The sequence below is a fragment of the Rhinoderma darwinii genome, chromosome 2 (genome assembly GCF_050947455.1).
Source record: "Rhinoderma darwinii isolate aRhiDar2 chromosome 2, aRhiDar2.hap1, whole genome shotgun sequence".
Taxonomy (NCBI): Eukaryota; Metazoa; Chordata; class Amphibia; order Anura; family Rhinodermatidae; genus Rhinoderma; species Rhinoderma darwinii.
Window position 1 is genome coordinate 76,425,590 of NC_134688.1, and position 24,213 is coordinate 76,449,802.

Sequence of the window (24,213 nt, forward strand, 5' to 3'; positions counted from 1 at the left end):
ATTTTTTTTCCAAACTAGACCTGCGGTGGGCCTACAATATAATCCGGATTCATCAGGGTGACGAGTGGAAGACTGCATTTAATACACGTGATGGGCACTACGAATACCTGGTTATGCCCTTCGGCCTCTGTAACGCCCCCGCGGTCTTTCAAGAATTCGTCAATTAAATTTTCCATGTTCTCCTCTATGTCTGTGTTGTGGTGTATCTTGATTACATTTAGATTTTTTCCCCAGATTGAGTAACTCATCAGAGACATGTCCGCCAAGTTTTGCTTCGATTAAGGGAGAATCACCTATATGCCAAGCTGGAGAAGTGCGTGTTCGAGAGAAAGTCTCTACCCTTCCTGGGCTACATCATCTCCGATCAGGGCCTCAAAATGGATCCTGAAAAGGTAAAGGCTGTCTTCGAATGGCCACGCCCTCAAGGCTTAAGGGCCATACAGCGCTTCCTGGGATTCGCCAACTTCTACCGGCTGTTCATTCCCAACTTCTCCTCACTGACAGCTCCCATCTCTACCCTCACCAAAAAGGGCATGAATGCCAAGGTGTGGACTCCAGAAGCAGAAGCCGCGTTCAAGAGCTTAAAGAAGGCCTTCACGTCAGCCTCAATAATTCATCATCCTGATGTGTCCCTACAATTTTCGTTGGAGATGGACGCCTCCTCTGTTGGTGCTGGCGCACTTTTGTTCCAGAGAGGTTCCAAAGGCAAGACTGTGGTATGTGGCTAGTACTCTAAGCTTTTTTCTCCTGCAGAGCGCAACTACTCGATGGGGAATCGGGAGTTACTGGCCATTAAGCTGGCTCTTCAGGAGTGGAGACACCTACTAGAGGGCTCAACTCATCCAATCCTGGTCTTGACGGACCACAAGAACCTCATCTATCTCCAGACGGCCCAACGGCTGAACCCTCGTCAGGCCAGGTGGTCGCTGTTCTTTGCGAGGTTCCAGTTTGAGCTCCACTACCGCCCTGCCGACAAGAATGTGAGGGCCGATGCCTTATCTAGGTCGTTTGAGACAGAAGACACTGTGGAGTCCCCACAGAATATCATTGACCCTTCCTGCATCATCTCTGTGAACCCTCGGCAAGTTAGAGACATTCCTCCGGGAAGGACCTTTGTATGTCGGGTAGACAGAGAAAGAATCCTTCGCTGGGAACACAGTTCCAAGCTGGCAGGTCACGCGGGTGCCCGTAAAACTCGAGACCTAATTGCCCGTCAGTTCTGTTGGCCCACGCTGCCCAAAGACGTGGTCACGGATTTTGTCTACTCCTGCACAGTGTGCGCAGCAAATAGAGTTGGCCACTACAGAACAGCTGGTCTGCTGCTGCCACTGACTGTGCACGATGCACCCTGGTGACATATTGCAATGGATTTTGTCACAGATCTGCCTCTCTCTGCTGGATGCAGTGTGGTCTGGGTGGTGGTGGATCGATTCTCCAAAAAGACTCATTTTGTTCCACTGACTGGTCTGCCTTCTGCTTCCCGACTGGCCAGCCTCTTCGTTCAACACATCCTCCGTCTGCACAACTTACGTCTGCATATTGTCTCGGATCGAGGGGTTCAGTTCACCTCAAAGTTCTGGAGAGCACTCTGCGGTCTCCTCGGTGTAAAGTTGGACTTCTACTCGGCCTACCATCCCCAGTCCAATTGTCATGTCGAGAGGGTTAATCAGATTATGGAGAACTATTTACGGCACTTTATCTCCAGGCAGCATGATGACTGGGTGCAGCTGCTTCCTTGGGCTTAGTTGTCTTATAACAACCATACTAGTGAGTCCACCACCTCCAGCCCATTCTTCATTGTCTACGGCCAACATCCACGAATACCTCTTCCTGTTTCCACTATGTCCCAGGTGCCTGCCGTTGACTCTACTTTCAGGGACTTTCTGCAAATATGGCAGCAGACCCGATCTTCTATTCCTCTGGCGGTCGACCGCATGAAGAGAAAGGCAGACACTAGAAAACAAGAACCTCCCCAGTTTCTTCCAGTTACCAAGGTCTGGCTGTCTTCCAAGAATATCTGGCTGAGGTTGGCATCTTGCAAGTTTGCTCTCAGGTTCCTCGGACCCTTCGAGATTCTACTGCAGATAAATCCTGTCTCTTACAAGCTTCGGCTGCCTCAAACCCTCAAGATCCCAAACTCCTTCCATGTCTCCTTGCTGAAGCCTGTGCTCCTGAACCGCTACTCCAGGACTCCTAGTTCTGCAGTGGCTCCTGGTGGCTCGTCGGGGACATTCGAGGTGAGGGAGATCTTGGACACCAAGAGAGTATGAGGAAGAACGTTTTATTTGGTGGATTGGAGAGGATTTGGTCCAGAGGAGAGGTCTTGGGAGCCAGAGGAGAACATCAATGCTCCTGCTCTCATGAAGAAGTTTCTCTCCCGCTCTGGCCCCAAGAAGAGGGGGGATACTGTAACGTCTATGGCCGCGGACCGTCGTCCTGACTCACCCTCTGACGGCCGCGGCCATGGACGAGCGAGTGCCCGGAGGCATCTGCCTCCTGGGAGACGCCGGCACTCACTTCCTGGTCCGGACACTGTCTCCCGCAGGCCGTGCGCGCCCGCGCGTGCACGGCCTTAAAGGGCCAGTACGCGCACAGTTGCAGAATACTGCAATTAGCTCAGAATGCTTCTGGACTATAAAAAGGGCTCTGCCCTCTCGATCCTTGCCTGAGCGTTGTTGTGTTACCTTAAAGAGGCTCTGTCGCCACATTATAAGTGCCCTATCTCCTACGTAATCTGATCGGCGCTGTAATGTAGATAATAACAGTGGTTTTTATTTTGAAAAACTATCATTTTTTAGCAAGTTATGAGTCATTTTAAATTCATGCTAATTAGTTTCTTAATAGACAACTGGGCGTGTTTTTACTTTTGACCAAGTGTGCGTTGTAAAGAGGAGTGTATGATGCTGACCAATCAGTGTCATACACTTCTCATTGTTCCAGCCCAGCTTCTGTCACTGCACAATCACACTGTAACAGAGCTGGAACAATGAGAAGTGTATGACACTGATTTCTGGAACAATGAGAAGTGTATGACGCTGATTTCCGGAGAGCTTCGTTTGAGCAATTGGTGAGGGCCTCAGTGCTCGGACCCCCACCAATCCAAACTTCTGACATGTCACTATGACATGTGAGAGGTTTGTCAAACGTTTAGTGAGGGTATGCTCACACGCTTAACAAAAAACGGCTGTAAAATACGGAGCTATTTTCAAGGGAAAACAGCCCCTGATATACAGCCGTTTTTTATGCATCAAGCAATTTTTGAGGCATTTTTTATGGCTCAAGAAGTTACATGCACTTCTTTTTTACGGGGCATAAAAACCGCCCCGTGGGAACGAAACACAGTTTTCCCATAAGTCAATGGGCAGATGTTTGGAGGCGTTCAGCCTCCGTATTTTTAGATGTTTTTCGGGGCATTTATGGCCCCGAAAACACGCTGAAAAAAAGCCGTATGAACATACCCTTACACTTGAAAGAGGCTCTGTCACCACATTATAAGTGCCCTATCTCCAACAGAATGTGATTGGCGCTGTAATGTAGATAACAACAGTGGTTTTTATTTTGAAAAACAATCATTTTTGAGCAAGTTATGAACAATTTTAGATTTATGCTAATTAGTTTCCTAATGCCCAACTTGGCGTTTTTTAATTTTTTACCAAGTGGGTGTTGTGAAGAGAAGTGTATGACGCTGACCAATCAGTGACCAATGAGCGTCATATACTTCTCTCCATTCATGTCCATTTGTAATCACAGCACCTCGTGATCTCTCGAGGTCACGCTGTGAAGTCACATATACCCACATTAACTTTACTGAAGTGTCTTGAGAGTGAATAGAAATGGCTTCCAGCCAGGACGCGATGTCTATTCCCACTCCCGACACTTCGGTAAAGTTTCTGTGGGATTTACTCACACAGCACAGCGTGATCTCGCGAGATCACGCTGTGTTGTGATTACAAATGGACATGAATGGAGAGAAGTGTACGACGCTGATTGGTCAGCGTCATCCACTTCTCTTTACAACGCCCACTTGGTCAAAAGTTAAAAAACGTCCAATTGGGCATTAAGAAACTAATTAGCATAAGTCTAAAATTGTTCAGAACTTGATCAAAAATTATCGTTTTTCAAAATAAAACCCACTGTTGTTATCTACATTACAGCGCCAATCAGATTATGTAGAAGATAGGGCACTTATAATCTGGTGACAGGGCCTCTTTAAGGCCATATTCAGACGTGGCAGAATTTTTCCACTGAAAATGTTGCTACAGATTCGTTGCGAATTTGCAGCAACATTTTCATATTTGACAGGTAATTCTGACAGTTTGGATATCACAGCAGACTTGCTGCAGATTTCAGCCTTTGCAATGCAAGGGCTGAAATCTCGCAGTGAAATTCCGCTGCTTCTCCACAACATAATGTGCATGCTGCGTGGGGAAATTCTGCACCGCAGCCTAAATTCCGCACAGTTATTTTCCGCAACGTCTGAACTAAGTTTCCTAAAATTTAAAAAACGGCTGCTGCAAAATTACACAGCGTACCGAAATTCAACAGCAGTTCCGCCATGTCTGAATGTGCCCTAACAGTTCTTTCTTTTTTTTTTTTTATTAATTTTTCTTTTTTTTTTTACTTTATAGGGGGATTTTCACTTTCTGAGACTGTGAATGTTTTGCAAAAAAAGAAGAGATTTTGCTGAATGATTAGTGACATGGAATTTATTCTTGTGCTGATAGAGCGAGACCCCTCCCTCTGTTGAACTCCTTAGGTGCTTCATACTCTATTGACAATGGCATCTAAGGCATAACTCCCAACACTTAAATCCACATTCAGAGGTCATTTTACACCCTGTCCCCTATCCACCCTGAAACGCCCACAAAACCTCCCAGAAACGCCCATGTCTGGCTAATTAGCATAAGCCCGCCCCCTTTGAGGTCATCTCACAGGAAAATCCCATGAAAAATGGGACAGTTGAGAGGTATTAGCTAAGGAGTTAAACGGTTGGGATCGGAGTTATCTCCAATTTGGCCCATTAGAGCAGAATGCCGGCTCTACACTACAGCCGACACCAGTAAGTGATGGTGCAGGCACAGGTTAATGTATGAGGGTATATTCACACACAGCAGAATTGCTGCACAATATTTTGCAACAGTCCTACTCATTTGAATGGTTTACAGAAATCTATGTACATGCTGCAGAAACAACAACATTTAGGGCATGCCCCCACGTGGCGGATTTCCTCCGCAACTGTCCGCATCAATGCCGCACAGAATCTGCGTTGCAGATTCTGCGGCGGATCTGCCCAAAATGTGCAGTAAATTGATGCGGACTAGCTGCTGCGGACTGCGGGAAAAGTGCTTCCCTTCTCTCTATTAGTGCAGGATAGAGAGAAGGGCCAGCACTTTCCCTAGTGAAAGTAAACAAATACATAGAAATACATACCTAGAAATACATAGGTCCAGCCAGAATGAAGAAATGTCATGTCCAAAAAGCAAGACGCATCCGCAGCACACATAACATGTGCATGACAGCTGCGGACTTCATTGCGGAATTTAGAATCTCCATTGAAGTCAATGGAGAAATTCCGCCATGAGTCCGCAACCAGTCCGCCACTGGTCCGCAACAGACAGAGCATGCTGCGGACACCAAATTCCGCTCTTCAGCCTATGCTCCGCAGCGGAATTTTACGCCTCGTCTAAACGAACACTTCTAAATAGAAGTGGAAGTCAATGGAGAAACGGCTCCGCTGCGGATTAACGCTGCGGAGTGTCCGCAGCGGAATTCAAGTGAAATTCCGCCACGTGTGAACCCAGCCTTAGGCTGGGTTCACACGACCTATTTTCAGACGTAATGGAGGCGTTTTACGCCTCGAATTACGTCTGAAAAAACGGCTCCAATACGTCGGCAAACATCTGCCCATTACTTTCAATAGGTCTTACGATGTACTGTGCCGACGACCTGTCATTTTACGCGTCGCTGTCAAAAGACGGCGCGTAAAATTACAGCCTCGTCAAAAGAAGTGCAGGACACTTCTTGGGACGTAATTGGAGCCGTTTTTCATTGACTCCAATGAAGAACAGCTCCAAATTACGTCCGTAAAAGACGCCCCGCAAAACGCAAGTACATGAAATTACGTCTGAAATTCAGGAGCTGTTTTCTCCTGAAAACAGCTCTGTAATTTCAGATGTAATTGCAGTTATCGTGTGCACATACCCGAAGGGTATGTTCACACGCACTAATTACGGACGTAATTCGGGCGTTTTTGCCCCGAATTACGTCCGAAAATAGCGCCTCAATAGCGCTGACAAACATCTGCCCATTGAAAGCAATGGGCAGACGTTTGTCTGTTCACACGAGGCGTAATATACGCGCCGCTGTCAAATGACGGCGCGTAAATAGACGCCCGCGCCAAAGAAGTGACCTGTCACTTCTTTGGCCGTAATTGGAGCCGTTATTCATTGACTCCAATGAATAGCAGCGCCAATTACGTCCGTAATTGACGCGGCGTTCAAGCGCCTGCACATTCCGTTACGGCTGAAATTACGGGGATGTTTTCAGGCTGAAACATCCCCGTAATTTCAGCCGTTAAGGGCGCCCTCGTGTGAACATACCCTAAGAGGTATGGGGCAGATTTTCACTATATAGTACCTGCTCAAAATTCACCAAGTGAGAAAAAAGAAAACAAGACTGTAGTTTTCATTTTTTTTTATGCATTCCCAGTTTTATATCAAGGATTCTGAAGGTGACTTTCCTAACAGATCATCCATTACATGACATCATCCTGATTTGTGTGACAATTTTTGGACTTGCGCGTGAGATGAATGAGATTCACTATTAACTCGTAATTTGATTCTGATGACTGAACTGACCTAACAATTTAAAAACAAGGCAGCATGTGAAATTGCATTACCTCATATGTCATAGTCAATGCTAAGAGTTTAGTTTTGATTAAAATACAAAAAAAACCTGCCTAACCCACCATTATGCAGGAAAATCAATGGAATTTTTTTTAGTGAATTTGGAGTTGTCGATCAATATTAGCTACAGTTAATTATTTTATGAGAATCTATAATATATATATTTATATAAGGCTGATGGTAACACATCGCAGCTAAAATAATTATTCCTATTTGCTAGTACACACATAATCAAGCCCAGGGCCGGCTCAAGGTTTAGGGGGGCCCTTGGGCGACAGAGCCTTAGTGGGCCTATTTGCGGTGCAACTTGAGTGGCCGCAGTATAAAGGCACAAACTAGACAGTGAATATGAAAACATTTTATATTATTTACTTAGATACAGGGCCCCAGCAGTAAGTATCCCTGTACTAACATACGTCCACCCCCGAAAAAAATCTGTGTCTGTATGTATGTATGTAATTGCTATGCTTTGTTATGTGTTACAAAATTTTTTGTGTGTTTGTTTTTTTTTTACAGGTTTGGATGTTGAACTACTTCGGATTCGAGGACTACTTTGATGACGGCTTTTTTTATTCTCAATAAAATGGTTAAGGAGGGATGTGTTTTTTTTTTTTCATTTCAATAAAATATTTTTTCTATGTCTTGTATTTTTTTAAACTTTATTACTACCACCTTACTAATGGCTGCTGGCTGATTGACAACATCCATTACTAAGGTGGGGCTTAGTGTTAGCTGGTGCAGAGACTGTCGCTAACCCCCTGGTATTATTAGGCTGGGAAAGTCAGGAAACAGTGGCCCTTCCCACCCTGGTAATGCTGCCTGCCGTTGCGGTGTTGTATCTGGCTGGTTATGAAACATGGGGGGGTCATTTTTTCCATTTAAAAAAAAAAAATAATTACGTGGGGTCCCCCCCATTTTTCATAGCCAGCCAGACACAACACAGCAGCAGCAGCAGCAGCCTGGCATTACCAGGGTGGGAAGGGACACTGTTTCTGGCCTTTCCCAGGCTAATAATACCAGCCTACGGCTGCCCCAGTGCCCGACCGTCACTACAGATGGTCGTGTACTGGGTTGTACCCGGCTATTCACGGCACCCCTGCTGGTGGGGGGTACCGGGGTAATAATGGGGGGTTAGTGTTAGCCTCTGCACCAGCTAACACTAAGCCCTGCCACAGTAATGGATGCTGTCAATCAGCCAGTGGCCATTACTGAAGCAGTAATAATAAAAGTTTAAAAGAAAATACAAGGACAGAGAAAAAATATTTTATTGAAAATAAAATTCATCGAAGTAGTCCTCGAATCCGACGTAGTCCAACGACCGAAACTAAAAAAACACAAACACACAAAAAAACTGAGTAACACATGTGGTAGGCTTAGATACAGGGTAAATGTGTGATACTGTCTGCTAGACCATGTATCTAAGCCTAACACAAGGTAGGCTTCGATACAGGGCCTATCAGACAGTATCATACATGGACATGCATACATACATACATACATACATACATACATGCCCCCATAAAGAACTTAGTCCGTTGTTGTTCTCCCATGTAAAAGTCAAGCGACTTGCTCCAATAAAAATAATTAAAACAAACTCACCCAACACGGTCCCGACTCCCGTCACTGTCTTCTCACTGGTACTTGACTTGGCGCCGCTCGCATCCACAATAACATAGCGATGCGGCGCAGTCGCACAGATGACGTAATCGCGTCAGCGTGACATGAATACGTCATCTGTGCCGCAACGCTAGGTTGTTATGGATGCAAGAGGCGGGGCCTCCGCTCTGCTCCTCTGCAATCTGCCGCCACGCACCACGGACGGCTACAGTTCATTTAAGCCGGTGGGCGGCCATGTGAGCCCCTACAAGAGTGAGCCCCTACAAGAGCAGTGAGCGGAGGCACTTGCCCAGGTTTGCCGGGTGCTGATGCCGGCCCTGATCAAGCCGACAGAGCTGGATTTAGTATACATACGAACTAAACACATGCTTGGGTTTTCCAGTCTTAAGACCCTTTTACACGGGCCAATGATCGAACAAACGAGCGTTCATGCGAACACTCATCCCGATCATTGCCCTGTGTAAACAGGGCAACGATCTGGCAATGAACGAGCAAACGCTCGTTCATCGGCAGATTCACTAGTTTACGCGGCCAATAAAATGGTCGCTAGTCAGCAGCACATCTCCCTGTGTAATACAGGAAGTTGTGCTGCTGACATAATGGAAATGTATGGAAATGTAGTAACGATCGCTCATCCTTATACATAACCGATCATTGCTCTTTGTGAAAGGAGTAAACAGGAACCAATCAACAAGCTGTCTGTCAGTACTCTGTTATGGAGTTATTCTCTCCTTCAAGCAATGCTTTTAGGGGAAAATAGCTCCATAATATAGTATACATATGAAATCGAGGTACAGTATGAAGTAGGAGGCAGTAGAAGTCTATGTTTTTTCCATAAAAAACATTTATCACCTAGCCACAGGATAGATTATACATTTCTGATCACTTGGGGTTTGACCAATGGGATCCCCAGAAATCACGAGAATGCGGGTCCCCTAGTCTCCTGTGTAAATGGAGCGTTAGTGCGCATGCGTGACCACTGCTCCATTCACAGAGGGGACTTGGGGACCCATGTTTTTTTTGATCACTGGGAGTCCCATTAGTTGGTTCCCCAGCGATCAGAAATGTATCACCTATCCTGTGATAAATGACAAAAAAAAACCTCAGAAATGATCTATAAGGGCCTGTTCACATCACTGTTCGCTTTCCGTTCCGGGGTTCCGTTGGAGGTTTCCTTCGGGTGAACCCCGCAACGGAAAGTGAAAGTGAAACTACAGCTTCCATTTCAGTCACCACGTCGGAAAACCGGAAACCTGTCGGAATGGTGACGAACGGAAACGATTAGCGATGTTTCCGTCACCATTGATATCAATGGTGACTAAAACGGAAGCTGTGGTTTCAATTTCACTTTCCGTTGCGGGGTTCACCCGACGGAAACCTCCGACGGAACCCTGGAACGGAAAGCGAACGGTGATGTGAACAGGCCCTAAGGCATCAAAGTTTAGAAGGCAACAGCAAAAAATAGCATAATATAAAAGTAAAACCTTGAAAAGTATATATGAAGTCCTATTGCTGAGAGTCCCTGAAATAGCAGCATAAAAACTAGCTTTCCCTCTGTATGCATAATAGGGCACGGCACATGCTGTAAATGCTGTTGGCCTTATGCACACGACCGTATTTTTTCCCACCCGTAAATACTGGCGTAAATACGGGTCCGGTGTCACACGTATTCCACCCGTTTTGCTCCAGTATTTACGAACCCGTGCCCGTAAATATGGGTCCGGTGTCACACGTATTCCACCCGTATTTACGAGCACGTTTTTGGCGGCAAAATAGCACTGCACTAATCGGCAGCCCCTTCTCTCTATCAGTGCAGGATAGAGAGAAGGGACAGCCTTTTCTGTAATAAAAGTTAAAGAAATTCATACTTACCGGCCGTTGTCTTGGTGACGCGTCCCTCTCTTCACATCCAGCCCGACATCCCTGGATGACGCGGCAGTCCATGTGACCGCTGCAGCCTGTGATTGACCTGTGATTGGCTGCAGCGGTCACATGGCCTGAACCGTCATCCAGGACTTCGGGCCGGATGTCGAGAGGGACGCGTCACCAAGGCAACGGGCGGGAGACCGGACTGGAGGAAGCAGGAAGTTGTCGGTAAGTATGAACGTCTTTTATTTTTATTTTTTACAGGTTTATACTGATCGGTAGTCACTGTCCAGGGTGCTGAAAGAGTTACTGCCGATCAGTTAACTCTTTCAGCTCCCTGGACAGTGACTATTTACTGACGTCGCTTAGCAACGCTGCCGTAATGACGGGTGCACACATGTAGCCACCCGTTATTACGAGAGCTCCATAGACTTCTATGGACTGTCCGTGCCGTTATTACGGCCTGAAATAGGACATGTTCTATCTTTTTCAACGGCACGAGCACCTTCCCGTGAGAAAACGGGAAGGCACCCGTCGCCAATAGAAGTCTATGAGCCCGTTATTACGGGTCGTGATTACGACCCGTAATAACGGGCGTTTTTACTGTCGTGTGCATGAGGCCAGTATGTGAAAGTCAACAACCCCTTTAACCCCTTCCCCCTGCTTGCATTCTGGGCCCTAATGTCCAAGCCATTTTTTACATTTTTCCATTGTCACATTCGAAGAGCTCTAACTTTTTTATTTTTGCGTCGGCATAGCTGTATAAGGTCTTGTTTTTTGCGGGACGACTTGCAGTTTTTATTGGTACCATTTGAGAGTAGATGCGACTTTTTGATCACTTTTTATCACATTTTTTTAAAGTCAGGATTAACAGAAAACAGCAATTTTTCCATAGTTTTTTATTTTATTTTTTACGGCGTTCGCAGTGCGGGTTAAATAATGTAACAGCTTTATAGTCGGGGTCGTTACGGACGCGGCGATACCAAATATGTGTAACTTTTTTGCTTTATTGTAGTTTTTTTTAATAGTAAAGCATTTTGTAAGGGGAAAAAGTGGGTTTTTCATTTTTTTTGTTTCACTTTTTTTTTTTAATTAACTTTATTAAACTTTTTTACTAGTCCCACTAGGGGACTTCACTATCCTCCGATCGCTATTATAATACACTGCAATACTTTTGTATTGCAGTGTATTACTGCCTGTCCGTTTAAAACGGACAGGCATCTGCTAGGTCATGCCTGCGGCATGATCTAGCAGGCATTCGCTCCAGGCAGAGCTGGGGGTCTTTATTAGACCCCCGGCTGCCATAGAAGACACAGACACACGGTTAACTAGGAAAGGCTTGAGGAATGAAGATTTGACTCTTTTCAAACAAAGATATGACTCTTTTATGCTCATTAGCCTACGGCACTGGAACACTAAAAAACTGAATACTAAAGGTACAGAGCCGACTTAGCAGACAATTATAGGTTATATAGAAATGATTTGTCCCCCACTTCCACCAGGTATTGCTGGTTTAAGAGGTGAAATGCTGGTGACAGGTTCCCTTTAAGTGTCTAATAAAAGCCATGCATGTGCCTCTGTGTATCTGACGTGTAAAGCATGGCTCCCATTCTGTCACGCTTCAGCATGTCACTTGGCACAATAGTAACCCTTCATTTGAGAACAAAACTTCTGTTGTAACCATAAGGTATCAACAACAAGAAGGAACTTGCTTTTCTCTAACTACAGTATGGGAATCAATACTTTCTGCAGAGCCGACTACACAAACACTTGTATTCTACGCTTTAAAGGTCAAAATGTGACTCTAACTGTAACTCATTGTAAGAAGAGAGACTTCCCAATCACAGCATTACTTAAATACATGTATTATACATTAAGAGCAAATCGTTACTCCGTATCGAAGGGATTTACAGCAATAAATTAGTGATAGAAAAAAGCATGCCAATATTTCATAGTAAAAGCAATCATGTTTTATGAGAGGCAGTGCATTGCTGGCTATACGTTTTACATCTGAATTAAGTAGTTATTTCAGAAATAGAGATGACTTCATGCAATACAGTCCTGGTTATGCTGTGGGAACGAAGTAGCTTTTTAAAGTGAAGTGACTCATTTTGTCTGGTCTAATACAGCAATAAAGGCATCTTACATAGTCTAAAACACTTTCAAATGAATATCGCCCTCCAGAAATATCAATTCTTAGTACATTAATCGGAGCCTAGACCAATCTGTTTCACTTAAATGTAATGTTGTAATGTACACATAGGGAGTTTCATAGACATACATTATTTTTAATGGGGATTTTAGGATGTTGAATGATTGCAAACACTGCAATTTCTTCAATAACGTATTCTGATGCTTTCTTTTGTTACAATCTATCCAAGAATGAACCCTAAAGTCTGATGCTAATATCATTTACAAATGCATATGTAAATGTTTCTGTAGAAAAAAGAGGGGGAGACGAAACCTCCAGCTCACCTTTTGTGTGTGGATTTTGCACTTTGAGTCACCGCACGGATCCTCGCGTCGGCACGCGATATATGTTCAGTAGAAGACAAGGACGAGGTGGATCCAGCGTTGCTGTAAATAAAACGGAACTTGTTCCAAGTTTAATAGAGATGGTTTAAAAATCAGGATCAATCTGAATGATGTCCTGAGGTGCTTAGGAGAGATGTGAGGGAAATTGAAAGAGCCTACGCGTTTCAAACGCTTCCTGCGTTCTTAATCATGGCTGGATTTAACTGACTGACTTGTCTGGTGGATTTATATGTAATTGCATGTGTGTTTGATTGCGTTCCAGGTGCTTGCAATCTCCTGGAGCGCAAACCGGAAGTCTAGCATACTCTGCGTTCCACTTACATCGGCGCATAGTTAATTTTGTAAACTTGCAACGACTCTTTTAATTTACAGATGGAAGGAGGTCTTAGTTTAATTTATAAGAGTCCGATCTATTTTTTGTTAATGTGAGAAGAAAAGATTACAGATTAAGGTAGCGCTGAACTGCATGACTCCTTGTTGAATCTGTTATGGGATAAATATCACTTCCGGTCTAGCGTGAATTGTTATTGTTTTTGCGTTTCAGTGTCACCTGTGTCTCGTGGAACGCAAACCGGAAGCAGCACCGCTACTGTGCGTCGTGGAAGAAGATCCCGAGTCCTACGGAGATTCTTTGTAAGTATATATTTTTTATGTTGTTTATAAACAATGTAACAAAAATGTCAATACGGTGAAGAAGTAGAAGGATTATATTTAAGTTATATGTAAGTGTAGACAGGTAATAGTTAGGTTGCAATGTAATGCTAGATCAAGTAATAGAAATGAACATAATTACCAAGACAGGGCTTAACAATAATAAACTTGATTGTTGTTTTTGTAATTTATTGTTTATTTGTATACTTTTTTGATGTTTATCATTTTATACCTATTATTTTATTTACTCATTTGAGTGATTGATGTATTATCGTAATGGTCAGTTAGATTTAATGAATTACGCCAACTAGGAGTAGGAGATGGGGAGCAAGCAATGTGATGGATATGAGGTATAGGGATCATGGGGGTAGTGGGCTAAAAACTTGTACCTGAAATAGGTATATGACTATGATAAAGTTAGATTGGATAAAAGAAAAAGAACAAAAATAATAAATCTTTATTGTATTCAACTTGTAGTTTAAAAATAGGGTGAGACTATTGGAGATCATAACGTTGGAGGTGATTTTTAGTTTATTTAATTTTCAATGTTTCAGTTTTTGTTTTTTTTGTTTTTTTTTATTTATTCAATGACCTTGTTGTTAATTTTGGAAATAATATTGTTATGCCTCTAAGTGTGTGTCTGTTGAGGACCTTATTGATAGTTCAGGAAGAGACCATTGATGGAATAAGATTACTAAAAATTTGTCATATTAGTCGCTTGTATGTGGCTGGAATGTGTCGATATATGTTAAGTTGGAAATTGTTCAGTTGATCAGGAAGGTTAATGAATAGGCGAATTATTCTGTCAGTATCATTCGTCTTTTTATTCCATTTCGATAATAATAGAATAAGAAATATGTCTGACGTGAACAGCTGTATATTTGAGAATCACTGTTGGATGTGTGTGATTATTGGTTAATAGTGGAACATAAGTTCCTTTTTTAAATTCAGGCCATTGGGGACTCGAGTATCCAGTCTGTAAATCCAAAAGGCCTCTCTTTGGTGAATTTTGTGTTGCCAGTCGCCGCCCCTCTTGGGAAAATGTACTTTTTCTATGGCGTAACATATTAGTGATTTTATTGTTCTGTTGTGACATGTTATGAAGTGTCTGGCTGCATTAGATATGTTACAGATGTTTGGGTTCCTTATATAGCTTAAATGTTCCAGAATTCGCGTTTTTAGTTTTCTGCTGGTACACCCTACATATTTCAGGCTGCACGCGGTACATTCAATTATGTAGACTACCGAGATGGTATTGCAGTTAATGTAGTTTTGTATTTTGAAGGTTTCAGAATTGTTTGAGTTGGAGAAGGATTTGGTGGTGTGAACAGTGGTACATGTTTTACAAGGGTGTTGACCGCATTTGTAGAAACCTTTGCTTTCTAGCCAGGTGGTTTTGGTTTCCTCTGAAGTGAAGAGAGAAGGAGACAAAGTGTTTCCCAATGTGGGCGCTTTCCGAGCCACTATCTTGCAACCTCCTTGTAGAATGGTCCTGAGTCCATCATCCTCCATCAAGATGGGTAGGTACTTGTTTATTATTTGTTTGATTTGTGTGAACTGATTACTTTGTTGTAGTACTAGAACAGGTACATTTGGATCTAGTTTCTTGTTTTTAGTTGATTGTTTGAGTAGATTGACTCTGGGAGTCTTTGTAGTGATATCATTTGCACGGTTAAGTGACCAATTGGGGTATGCTCTATTTTTTAGTCTTGAGTGTATCTGTTGCTGTTCCACCGTATATTGTGCTTCTGAGCTGCAGTTTCTCTTTGCTCTGTACATTTCACCTATGGGGATGGCCATCATGGTTTTCTTTGAGTGATTACTTCTGGCATGAAGTATTGTATTGGCTGTGGTAGGTTTTCGATAGGTTTTAGTTTCTATAATAGACCCTACCTTTCCCTCTAGAACTAGATCGAGAAATGTTATTATTGTTTTGTCGTAGTTATATGTGAATTGTAGGTTGTGTGGGTTACAGTTCAGAAATTCTACAAATTTGGGGATACTTGAGGTGTCGCCCCTCCAGATAAATGTTTCTGTAGGGTATTAGAACTTGAGATAATAATATTGTTTTGTATAGGGCCAACACGATAAAGCGTTGTGATAAACATACAAAAATATAAATAATGAAATACAAATAAATATGTACTAACAATAATATTAAAAAGGGACCCTGCCTATTATAATCTATATCAGTGGTCTCCAACCTGTGACTTTCTAGCTGTTGTTAGACTACAACTCCCAACCTGCTATGACAGGCTGAGGCTGCCAAGGCGTACTAGATAAAGTATAAACCTGCAAAGAAATGGGATAAAGCACCACAGTATAGAAAAATATCAAAAAAATCTCTATTAACATATATACAGCACATTTTACAAATGGAGCCCCACAATGGATTAAGCAACATCACAAGTACAATGTCCTAGGAAACTAATATACAGTGGAGGAAATAAGTATTTGATCCCTTGCTGATTTTGTAAGTTTGCCCACTGTCAAAGTCATGAACAGTCTAGAATTTTTAGGCTAGGTTAATTTTACCAGTGAGAGATAGATTATATAAAAAAAAAAAAAGAAAATCACATTGTCAAAATTATATATATTTATTTGCATTGTGCACAGAGAAATAAGTATTTGATCCCCTACCAACCATTAAGAGTTCAGCCTCCTCCAGACCAGTTACACGCTCCAAATCAACTTGGTGCCTGCATTAAAGACAGCTGTCTTAAATGGTCACCTGTATAAAAGGCTCCTTTCCACAGACTCAATTAATCAGTCTGACTCTAACCTCTACAACATGGGCAAGACCAAAGAGCTTTCTAAGGATGTCAGGGACAAGATCATAGACCTGCACAAGGCTGGAATGGGCTACAAAACCATAAGTAAGACGCTGGGTGAGAAGGAGACAACTGTTGGTGCAATAGTAAGAAAATGGAAGACATACAAAATGACTGTCAATCGACATCGATCTGGGGCTCCATGCAAAATCTCACCTCGTGGGGTATCCTTGATCCTGAGGAAGGTGAGGGCTCAGCCGAAAACTACACGGGGGGAACTTGTTAATGATCTCAAGGCAGCTGGGACCACAGTCTCCAAGAAAACCATTGGTAACACATTACGCCGTAATGGATTAAAATCCTGCAGTGCCCGCAAGGTCCCCCTGCTCAAGAAGGCACATGTACAGGCCCGTCTGAAGTTTGCAAATGAACATCTGGATGATTCTGAGAGTGATTGGAAGAAGGTGCTGTGGTCAGATGAGACTAAAATTGAGCTCTTTGGCATTAACCCAACTCGCCGTTTTTGGAGGAAGAGAAATGCTGCCTATGACCCAAAGAACACCGTCCCCACTGTCAAGCATGGAGGTGGAAACATTATGTTTTGGGGGTGTTTCTCTGCTAAGGGCACAGAACTACTTCACCGCATCAATTGGAGAATGGATGGAGCCATGTACCGTCAAATCCTGAGTGACAACCTCCTTCCCTCCACCAGGACATTAAAAATGGCTCATGGCTGGGTCTTCCAGCACGACAATTACCCGAAACATACAGCCAAGGCAACAAAGGAGTGGCTCAAAAAGAAGCACATTAAGGTCATGGAGTGGCCTAGCCAGTCTCCAGACCTTAATCCCATCGAAAACTTATGGAGGGAGCTGAAGATCCGAGTTGCCAAGTGACAGCCTCGAAATCTTAATGATTTACAGATGATCTGCAAAGAGGAGTGGGCCAAAATTCCATCTAACATGTGTGCAAACCTCATCATCAACTACTAAAAAAGTCTGACTGCTGTGCTTGCCAACAAGGGTTTTGCCACCAAGTATTAAGTCTTGTTTGCCAAAGGGATCAAATACTTATTTCCCTGTGCACAATGCAAATAAATATATATAATTTTGACAATGTGATTTTTTTTATTTTTTTTTAATATATCTATCTCTCACTGGTAAAATTAACCTAGCCTAAAAATTCTAGACTGTTCATGTCTTTGACAGTGGGCAAACTTACAAAATCAGCAAGGGATCAAATACTTATTTCCTTCACTGTATGTATCAAAGTAACCATCATAAATAAAGTGCCACGTACTGAAGGCTACAAAGTTGCATTAGAACATGTGTTAAATATATAGTAGATAGACACAAAAAAGTTCAGAAGTATATAGGGGTATTGGTAACAGGAAGCGTGTAAATAACATATGTAAAGAAATAAATACACCAAGTAGTATACAATGCCTCACTGCTTACCCATCTGTATGTTGCAAACCAGGATGGCGCCAACCCCAACGCGCTTTTCGACACAGCGTTCGTCTGGGTGGGGCATCATCTCTTCACAGGTGCAGCGATATATGGTATATTGAAAAATCAGAAGGGTCGTCTGACTTTCCAACCACTGAATTATCAGAGCATTGGCGACTATTATGCAATATGCGCCAGAGCAATTGGTGATCCTGCTCTGTAACTTTACGTGGTCTGCCACTTCATGGTTGAGTTTATGTGGTTCCTAAACGCTTCTACTTTCCAATAATATCACTCACAGTTGATTGTGGAATATCTAAGAGGGAAGACATTTTACGAATTGACTTGTTACAATGGTGGCATCCTATTACAGGACCACGCTGGAATTCAGTGATCTCGTTAGAACGACCCATTTTTTCACAAATGTTTGTAAAGACAGACTGCATGGCTGGGTGCTGGATTTTATACACATGCAGCAATGGGACTGAATAAAACACCTGAATTCAAAGATTAAGAGTTGTGTCCCAATACTATTGTCCATATAGTGTATGTTTCAGTGTAAAACTTACATTCAGCCTATTAGGCCCTGCCACTGGCACCTAGGTCAGCACTGATCATGGCATCTAAGAAGTTAAAAAAACAAAATGTAAATTATCTCTGATACGGGCAGTTACAGCGCAGCTCAAAAGATGGCGGCTGAGTAGCTCCAGTGTCTGCGCCATAATAGAATAGCGGCCAATGTTAACTAACTGCGAGCCACAATTTATTATTATGCTTCCGGGGCGATAAAGGGTTAAAAGTGGTTTGGATGCCTTTCTTGAAAGTAATAATATTACAAGTTATGGGCACTAGATTACTGGAGAAGGGTCCGTTGAATTTATTCTGATGTCTGGAGTCGGACAGAAATTTTGAAAAACTTGCTATTTCCTCATGAGGATTGTTTGGCCCTCCTCTGAATCAACTCTACAGAATAGGTTGCACTACATGGACTAATATCTTTCTGAACCTTACTATCTATGTTATTATTTTTTAAGTGTAAAAACGAATGGGAACAGACATTTTTCTGAGCTTTCTCTCAGTAATACCATTGAAGAACATTGCAGTCAATCCCAAGCCAATATTAAATGGCTGTTATTAGGCATTTATTATTATTAAAGTGCGCAGTAAGTGTAGAATAAATTAAGTTTAAGTTTACTGTCCCTTTAACCGGATCCACATGTTTTGAGACTATCAAATCTTTATCTGAATGACGACCACTATTCTGTTCATGAAATAGTTAATATATGAAGTCTGAAAGAGATCTGGTTTGTCATGCAAACGGTGTAGAATGAAGTAGACGATGGATCATGTAAAATATGACACTGCATCCCCTAACACCACACCCTTCGGGCTGCCTCGCTGCTTAAGAAACTTTAGTATTTTCTGTTAAGTTGTAATGATACGACTAATGGGGAAGAAGATGACATAATGCATTTAAGATATTATATTGAAGTAAGTAGTGCCAAGTGCATGACATCAAGGAAAGATCATTATGACAAACTACACCAACAGCACAATGCACTAGTACATTCATTAGAAAGGAAACAAGTTAAAAAAAAAAAAGAGAAAAAATAGGACATATTTATACATGAATGCAAATAGACAGAGGCTTAAACCTGTCGGCTCCGGTGATCGCTATCAACACAAAGCAAAGAAGATTAGAAATGCTGGTGGGTGATGGCTTCATATTCCTTCTACAATTCTGATTCTTTTATTTTGTTTTGGAGATTTTCTTATCCTTCCAAGAAATTTATTTTACTCATCTTCTTATTATCACTCTTTTTCTCTTCTAGATTGAGATACTTATTGGAAAACGACTCATGAGTTGAATATCTGGCTGGACAAGCAAGCAAAGTCTGCCATTATTATGACGCATACAACGAAATGAAGATTTATGTTTATAAATACTTACCGAGAAAATGGTTGTATGGTGTTAGCATATGGTTAAGTGGTGTTATGTTATTGTATGGTGTATTCACATTGAATGATGTAACTAAATGGTTAAGTGGTGTAATGTCTTTGTATGGTGTATTCACATTGCATGATGGTTCTAAATTAATGTGTGGTGTAACTAAATGGTTATATGGTGTAACTAAATTGCTCTATGGTGTTACCACACTGTATGGATTAGGCAAATGGTTGTATAGAGTAACCACATGGTCTCTATGGTGTAACCAAAGCTGATCAGCTCAGTAATAATGCAGTTTAGTAAACTTTTTCCTCTGTATTTTACTTATTTATTTTATAAACTAACAACCTGATTTTTAACACTTTAATGAGAAGTTCTTATGTGATCATTTATAAGAGAGCAGTCGTCTCCCTGGCTGTCAGATGAGGCGCCTTTCTGGACCTGTAAAAGCCCTAAACTGATATCCCCACTTGGCAGACTTGTTGGGGTGTCTCAGATCAGGAGTACCCTCCCTGCCACTCTTCCCTCTACCCTGCCTTCTGTTACCCAGTTAACTGCCTTATTTTCCTGCCATCTACCCCACGTCTGCACAAATAAGCAGCAAACTCCTGTCTATGTTACGAATGGATATCAGTGTTGCCAGTTGCTTACAAGCTTCAGAATCTGGGCTTCTAAATGCACAACGTGCACACATCTTGCACGACAGTATGACCCTCAAATGACAGTTCAAGGACTTTTGAGAATTGCACTAGATGTACACTGGATAGGATTGTCAATTATGGAGCACATTGTTACTAATGGAGATGTCACAGCACAGATAACCTAAAGTAAGTTATACCAGTGACAACAAACAAAATAGAAAATAAGTAAGTTCCTTATAAACCTCCTTAATGAATGTCTAATGTCCTTGGCAAGCACTATTCTAGGGGTACTGTGGCTGGCATTATTCTAGGGGTATTGTGGCTGGCAATATTCTAGGGACACTGTGACTGTCCCTATTTTAGAGGCACTGTGATTGCAATTTTATACAGGGGTACAGTGGCAGGCACGATTGTAAGGGTGGAGTCAGATTGGGGAATGTCTAAAAAGATGTGTTTTCAGGGCACGTTTAAAACTGTGGATGTTGGGAATTAATCTGATTGCCTGGGGTAGGGCATTCCAGAGGACTGGTGCAGCATGAGAAAAACGGGAGTGGGAGGTTCGGATTATAGAGGATGTTAATCTACGGTTCTTGGCAGAACGTAGAGCACGGGTAGGGTGGTAGACCGAGATAAGGGAGGAGATATATGGAAGTGCAGTACTGCGGAGAGCTTTGTGGATGAGAGTAATAAGTTTGAATTTAATTCTAAAGGGAATGGGCAACCTGTTAAGTGACTGGCACAGGTCAGAGGCGTTGGTGTAGCGGTTGGTCAGAAAGATGCGCCTGGCTGCTGCATTAAGGATCGATTGGAGAGGGGTTTGTTGAGTGAGGGGAAGACCGATTAGTAAAGAGTCAGGGCATGACCACACATGGCGGAATTCCTCCGCAACTGTCCGCATCAATGCCGCACCTAATCCGGGTTGCGGATTACGGCTGCGGATCTGCACAAAATGTGCAGAAAATTGATGCGGACTAGCTGCTGCGGACTGCGGGAAAAGTGCTTCCCTTCTCCCTATCAGTGCAGGATAGAGAGAAGGGACAGCACTTTCCCTAGTGAAAGTAAAAGAAATTCATACTTACCGCCCGTTGTCTTGATGACGCGTCCCTCCTTCGGCATCCAGCCCGACCTCCCTGGATGACGCGCCAGTCCATGTGACCGCTGCAGCCTGTGCTTGGCCTGTGATTGGCTGCAGCCGTCACTTACACTGAAACGTCATCCTGGGAGGCCGGACTGGAGACAGAAACAGGGAGTTCTCGGTAAGTATGAACTTATATGTTTTTTTACAGGTACATGTATATTGGGATCGGTAGTCACTGTCCCGGGTGCAGAAACAGTTACTGCCGATCGCTTAACTCTTTCAGCACCCTGGACAGTGACTATTTACTGACGTCTCCTAGCAACGCTCCCGTCATTACGGGAGCCCCATTGACTTCCTCAGTCTGGCTGTAGACCTAGAAATACATAGGTCCAGCCAGAATGAAGAAATGTCATGTTCAAAAACCAATACGCTCCGCACCACACATAACATGTGCATGACAGCTGCGGACTTCATTGCGGAACTTAGAATCTCCATTGAAGTCAATGGAGAAATTCCGCCATGAGTCCGCAACCAGTCCGCCACTGCTCCGCAACAGACAGAGCATGCTGCGGACACCACATTCCGCTCCGCAGCCTATGCTCCGCAGCGGAATTGTACGCATCGTGTAAACGAACACTGCTAAATTAAAGTGAAAGTCAATGGAGAAACGGCTCCGCTGCGGATTAACGCTGCGGAGTGTCCGCAGCGGAATTTAAGTGAAAATCCGCCATGTGTGAACCCGCCCTTACTGTAGTCAAGACGAGAGTGAATCAGAGGAACAATGAGAGTTTTGGCTGTTTCCACAGTAAGAAAGGATGACACTCTTCTAGGGGTACTTTTTCTGGAACTAACCTAGGTTAGTGTGGTTGGCACTATACTAGGTACATTGTGACTGGCACTATTATAGGTGTACAGTGTCCGTCATTACTGATGAAGTTTATTGATGGTGATCTTGGACACCGTGGAGCTTCTATATATTGTGATCTCTTGCTTAAATTTTAAAATGGTATTTTATGGGTATAAGATATTTCTATGAGTAACATATCTACAAATTTATAGCTTTAACCCCTTCCCGACATTTGCCGTACATGTACGTCATGGAAAGTACTGACTTCCCGCATCTTGCCGTACATGTACGCCAAATGTTTGGGACCGGCTCAGAAGCTGAGCCGGTCCCATCATCACCGGATCTCAGCTGTATCTTACAGCTGACATCCGGCTGTAACGGCGGGGACCGAAATTAGCTTCGATCCCCGCCATTAACCCCTTAAGTGCAGCGCTCAAACGCGATCGCTGCACTTAAGGTGTTTGCAGCTCATCGGAACCCCAGTAATGAAATTGCCGGGGTTCCGGTGGCTGCAATGGCAACCGGAGGCCTAATACTGGCCTCCCGGTCTGCCTAGCACCGAAGCCGGTCAAGATCCGCCCGGCGGCGGAGCCTGATCGGCTTCCGTAGCTGTCGGCAAGATGGCGCCGGGTCAGGAGCTGATCCGGCGTCATCAGCGGTGGAAGTCAGCTGTACTGTACAGCTGACATCCACCTGTAACGGCAGGAACCGGAGCTAGCTCCGATCCCTGCCATTAACCCCTTCGATGCAGCAATCGAAAGCGATTGCTGCATCGTAGCGGTTACTAGCAGATCGCCAGCCCTGACAGGCAATCGGGACTGGCGACTGCTGTTATGGCAACAGGAGACACAATGGTCTCCTGCTCTGCCATTACGGAAGCCGATTTAGGCCCCGCCGGGAGGCGAAGCCTAATCGGCTTGCTGTCAGTGAATGACTGACAGATCTAATACATTGCACTACATAGGTAGTGCAATGTATTAGAAAAAAAACATCTGACCGTTGGAACTTCAAGTCCCCTAGTGGGACTTGAGAAAAAGTGTAAAAAAAGTATAAAAAAGTGTAAAAAAAAGTGCACAAAATAAAAGTTTGAAAACAGTAAAAGTTTCAAGTAATCAAATAAAACACAATCCCCCTTTTACTCTTATCAAGTCCTTTATTATTGAAAAATAATAATAAACCATATGTATTTGGGACCGTAACGACCGGAGGTTTCAAAATATTATATTATTTATTGCACGCGGTGAACAGCGTAAAAAAAACCGTAAAAAACGTTACCAGAGTTTCTGTTTTTTGGTCACTTTGCCCTACAAATATTAGAATAAAAAGTGATCAAAAAGTCGCACGTATCCAAAAATGGTACCTATAAAAACTATAGCTCGTCCCGCAAAAAACAAGCCCTCATACAACTCCGTCGACAAAAAAATTAAAAAGTTATGGTTCTCACAACTTGGCGACAGAAAAAATACATTCTTTTTACAAAAGTAATTTTATTGTGCAAAAAGTTGTAAAACATGAAAAAGTGCTATAAATTAGGTATCGCCGGAATCGTACTGACCCGCAGAATAAAGTTAACATGTAGTTTATAATGCATGGTGAACGCTGTATAAAAAAAAAACGAAAAAAGCTGTGCCAGAATTGCGTTTTTTTGTTTACCTGGCATCCCAAAAAATAGGATAAAAGGTAATCAAAAAGTCGCATGTACCCCAAAATGGTACCAATAATAACTACAGCTCGTCCCGCAACAAACCAGCCCTCATACCACTACGTCTATGAAAAATAAAATTAGTTATGGCTCCAATAAGTCAGGAAATAAAAAAATATGCAGTTGTGCCCGAGGGGAACATTTCTTCTGTTTGAAGAGGCGATTTTTCAAGGACCTAAAATTAGGGAACCAGGAAAGGGAGGG

The 24,213-nt window shown here is 43.0% G+C and overlaps 1 long non-coding RNA gene across 1 annotated transcript in view; it reads right to left on the reverse strand.

Moving 5' to 3' along the window:
- Nucleotides 1-19,356: 19,356 nt before the first annotated feature.
- LOC142740635 (uncharacterized) overlaps nt 19,357-24,213 on the reverse strand; it is a 46,185-nt gene continuing 41,328 nt past the window's right edge. Inside the window, exon 5 of the long non-coding RNA XR_012880827.1 lies at nt 19,357-19,669. This is a non-coding gene — a long non-coding RNA (uncharacterized LOC142740635). The remainder of the gene's footprint in view (nt 19,670-24,213) is intronic.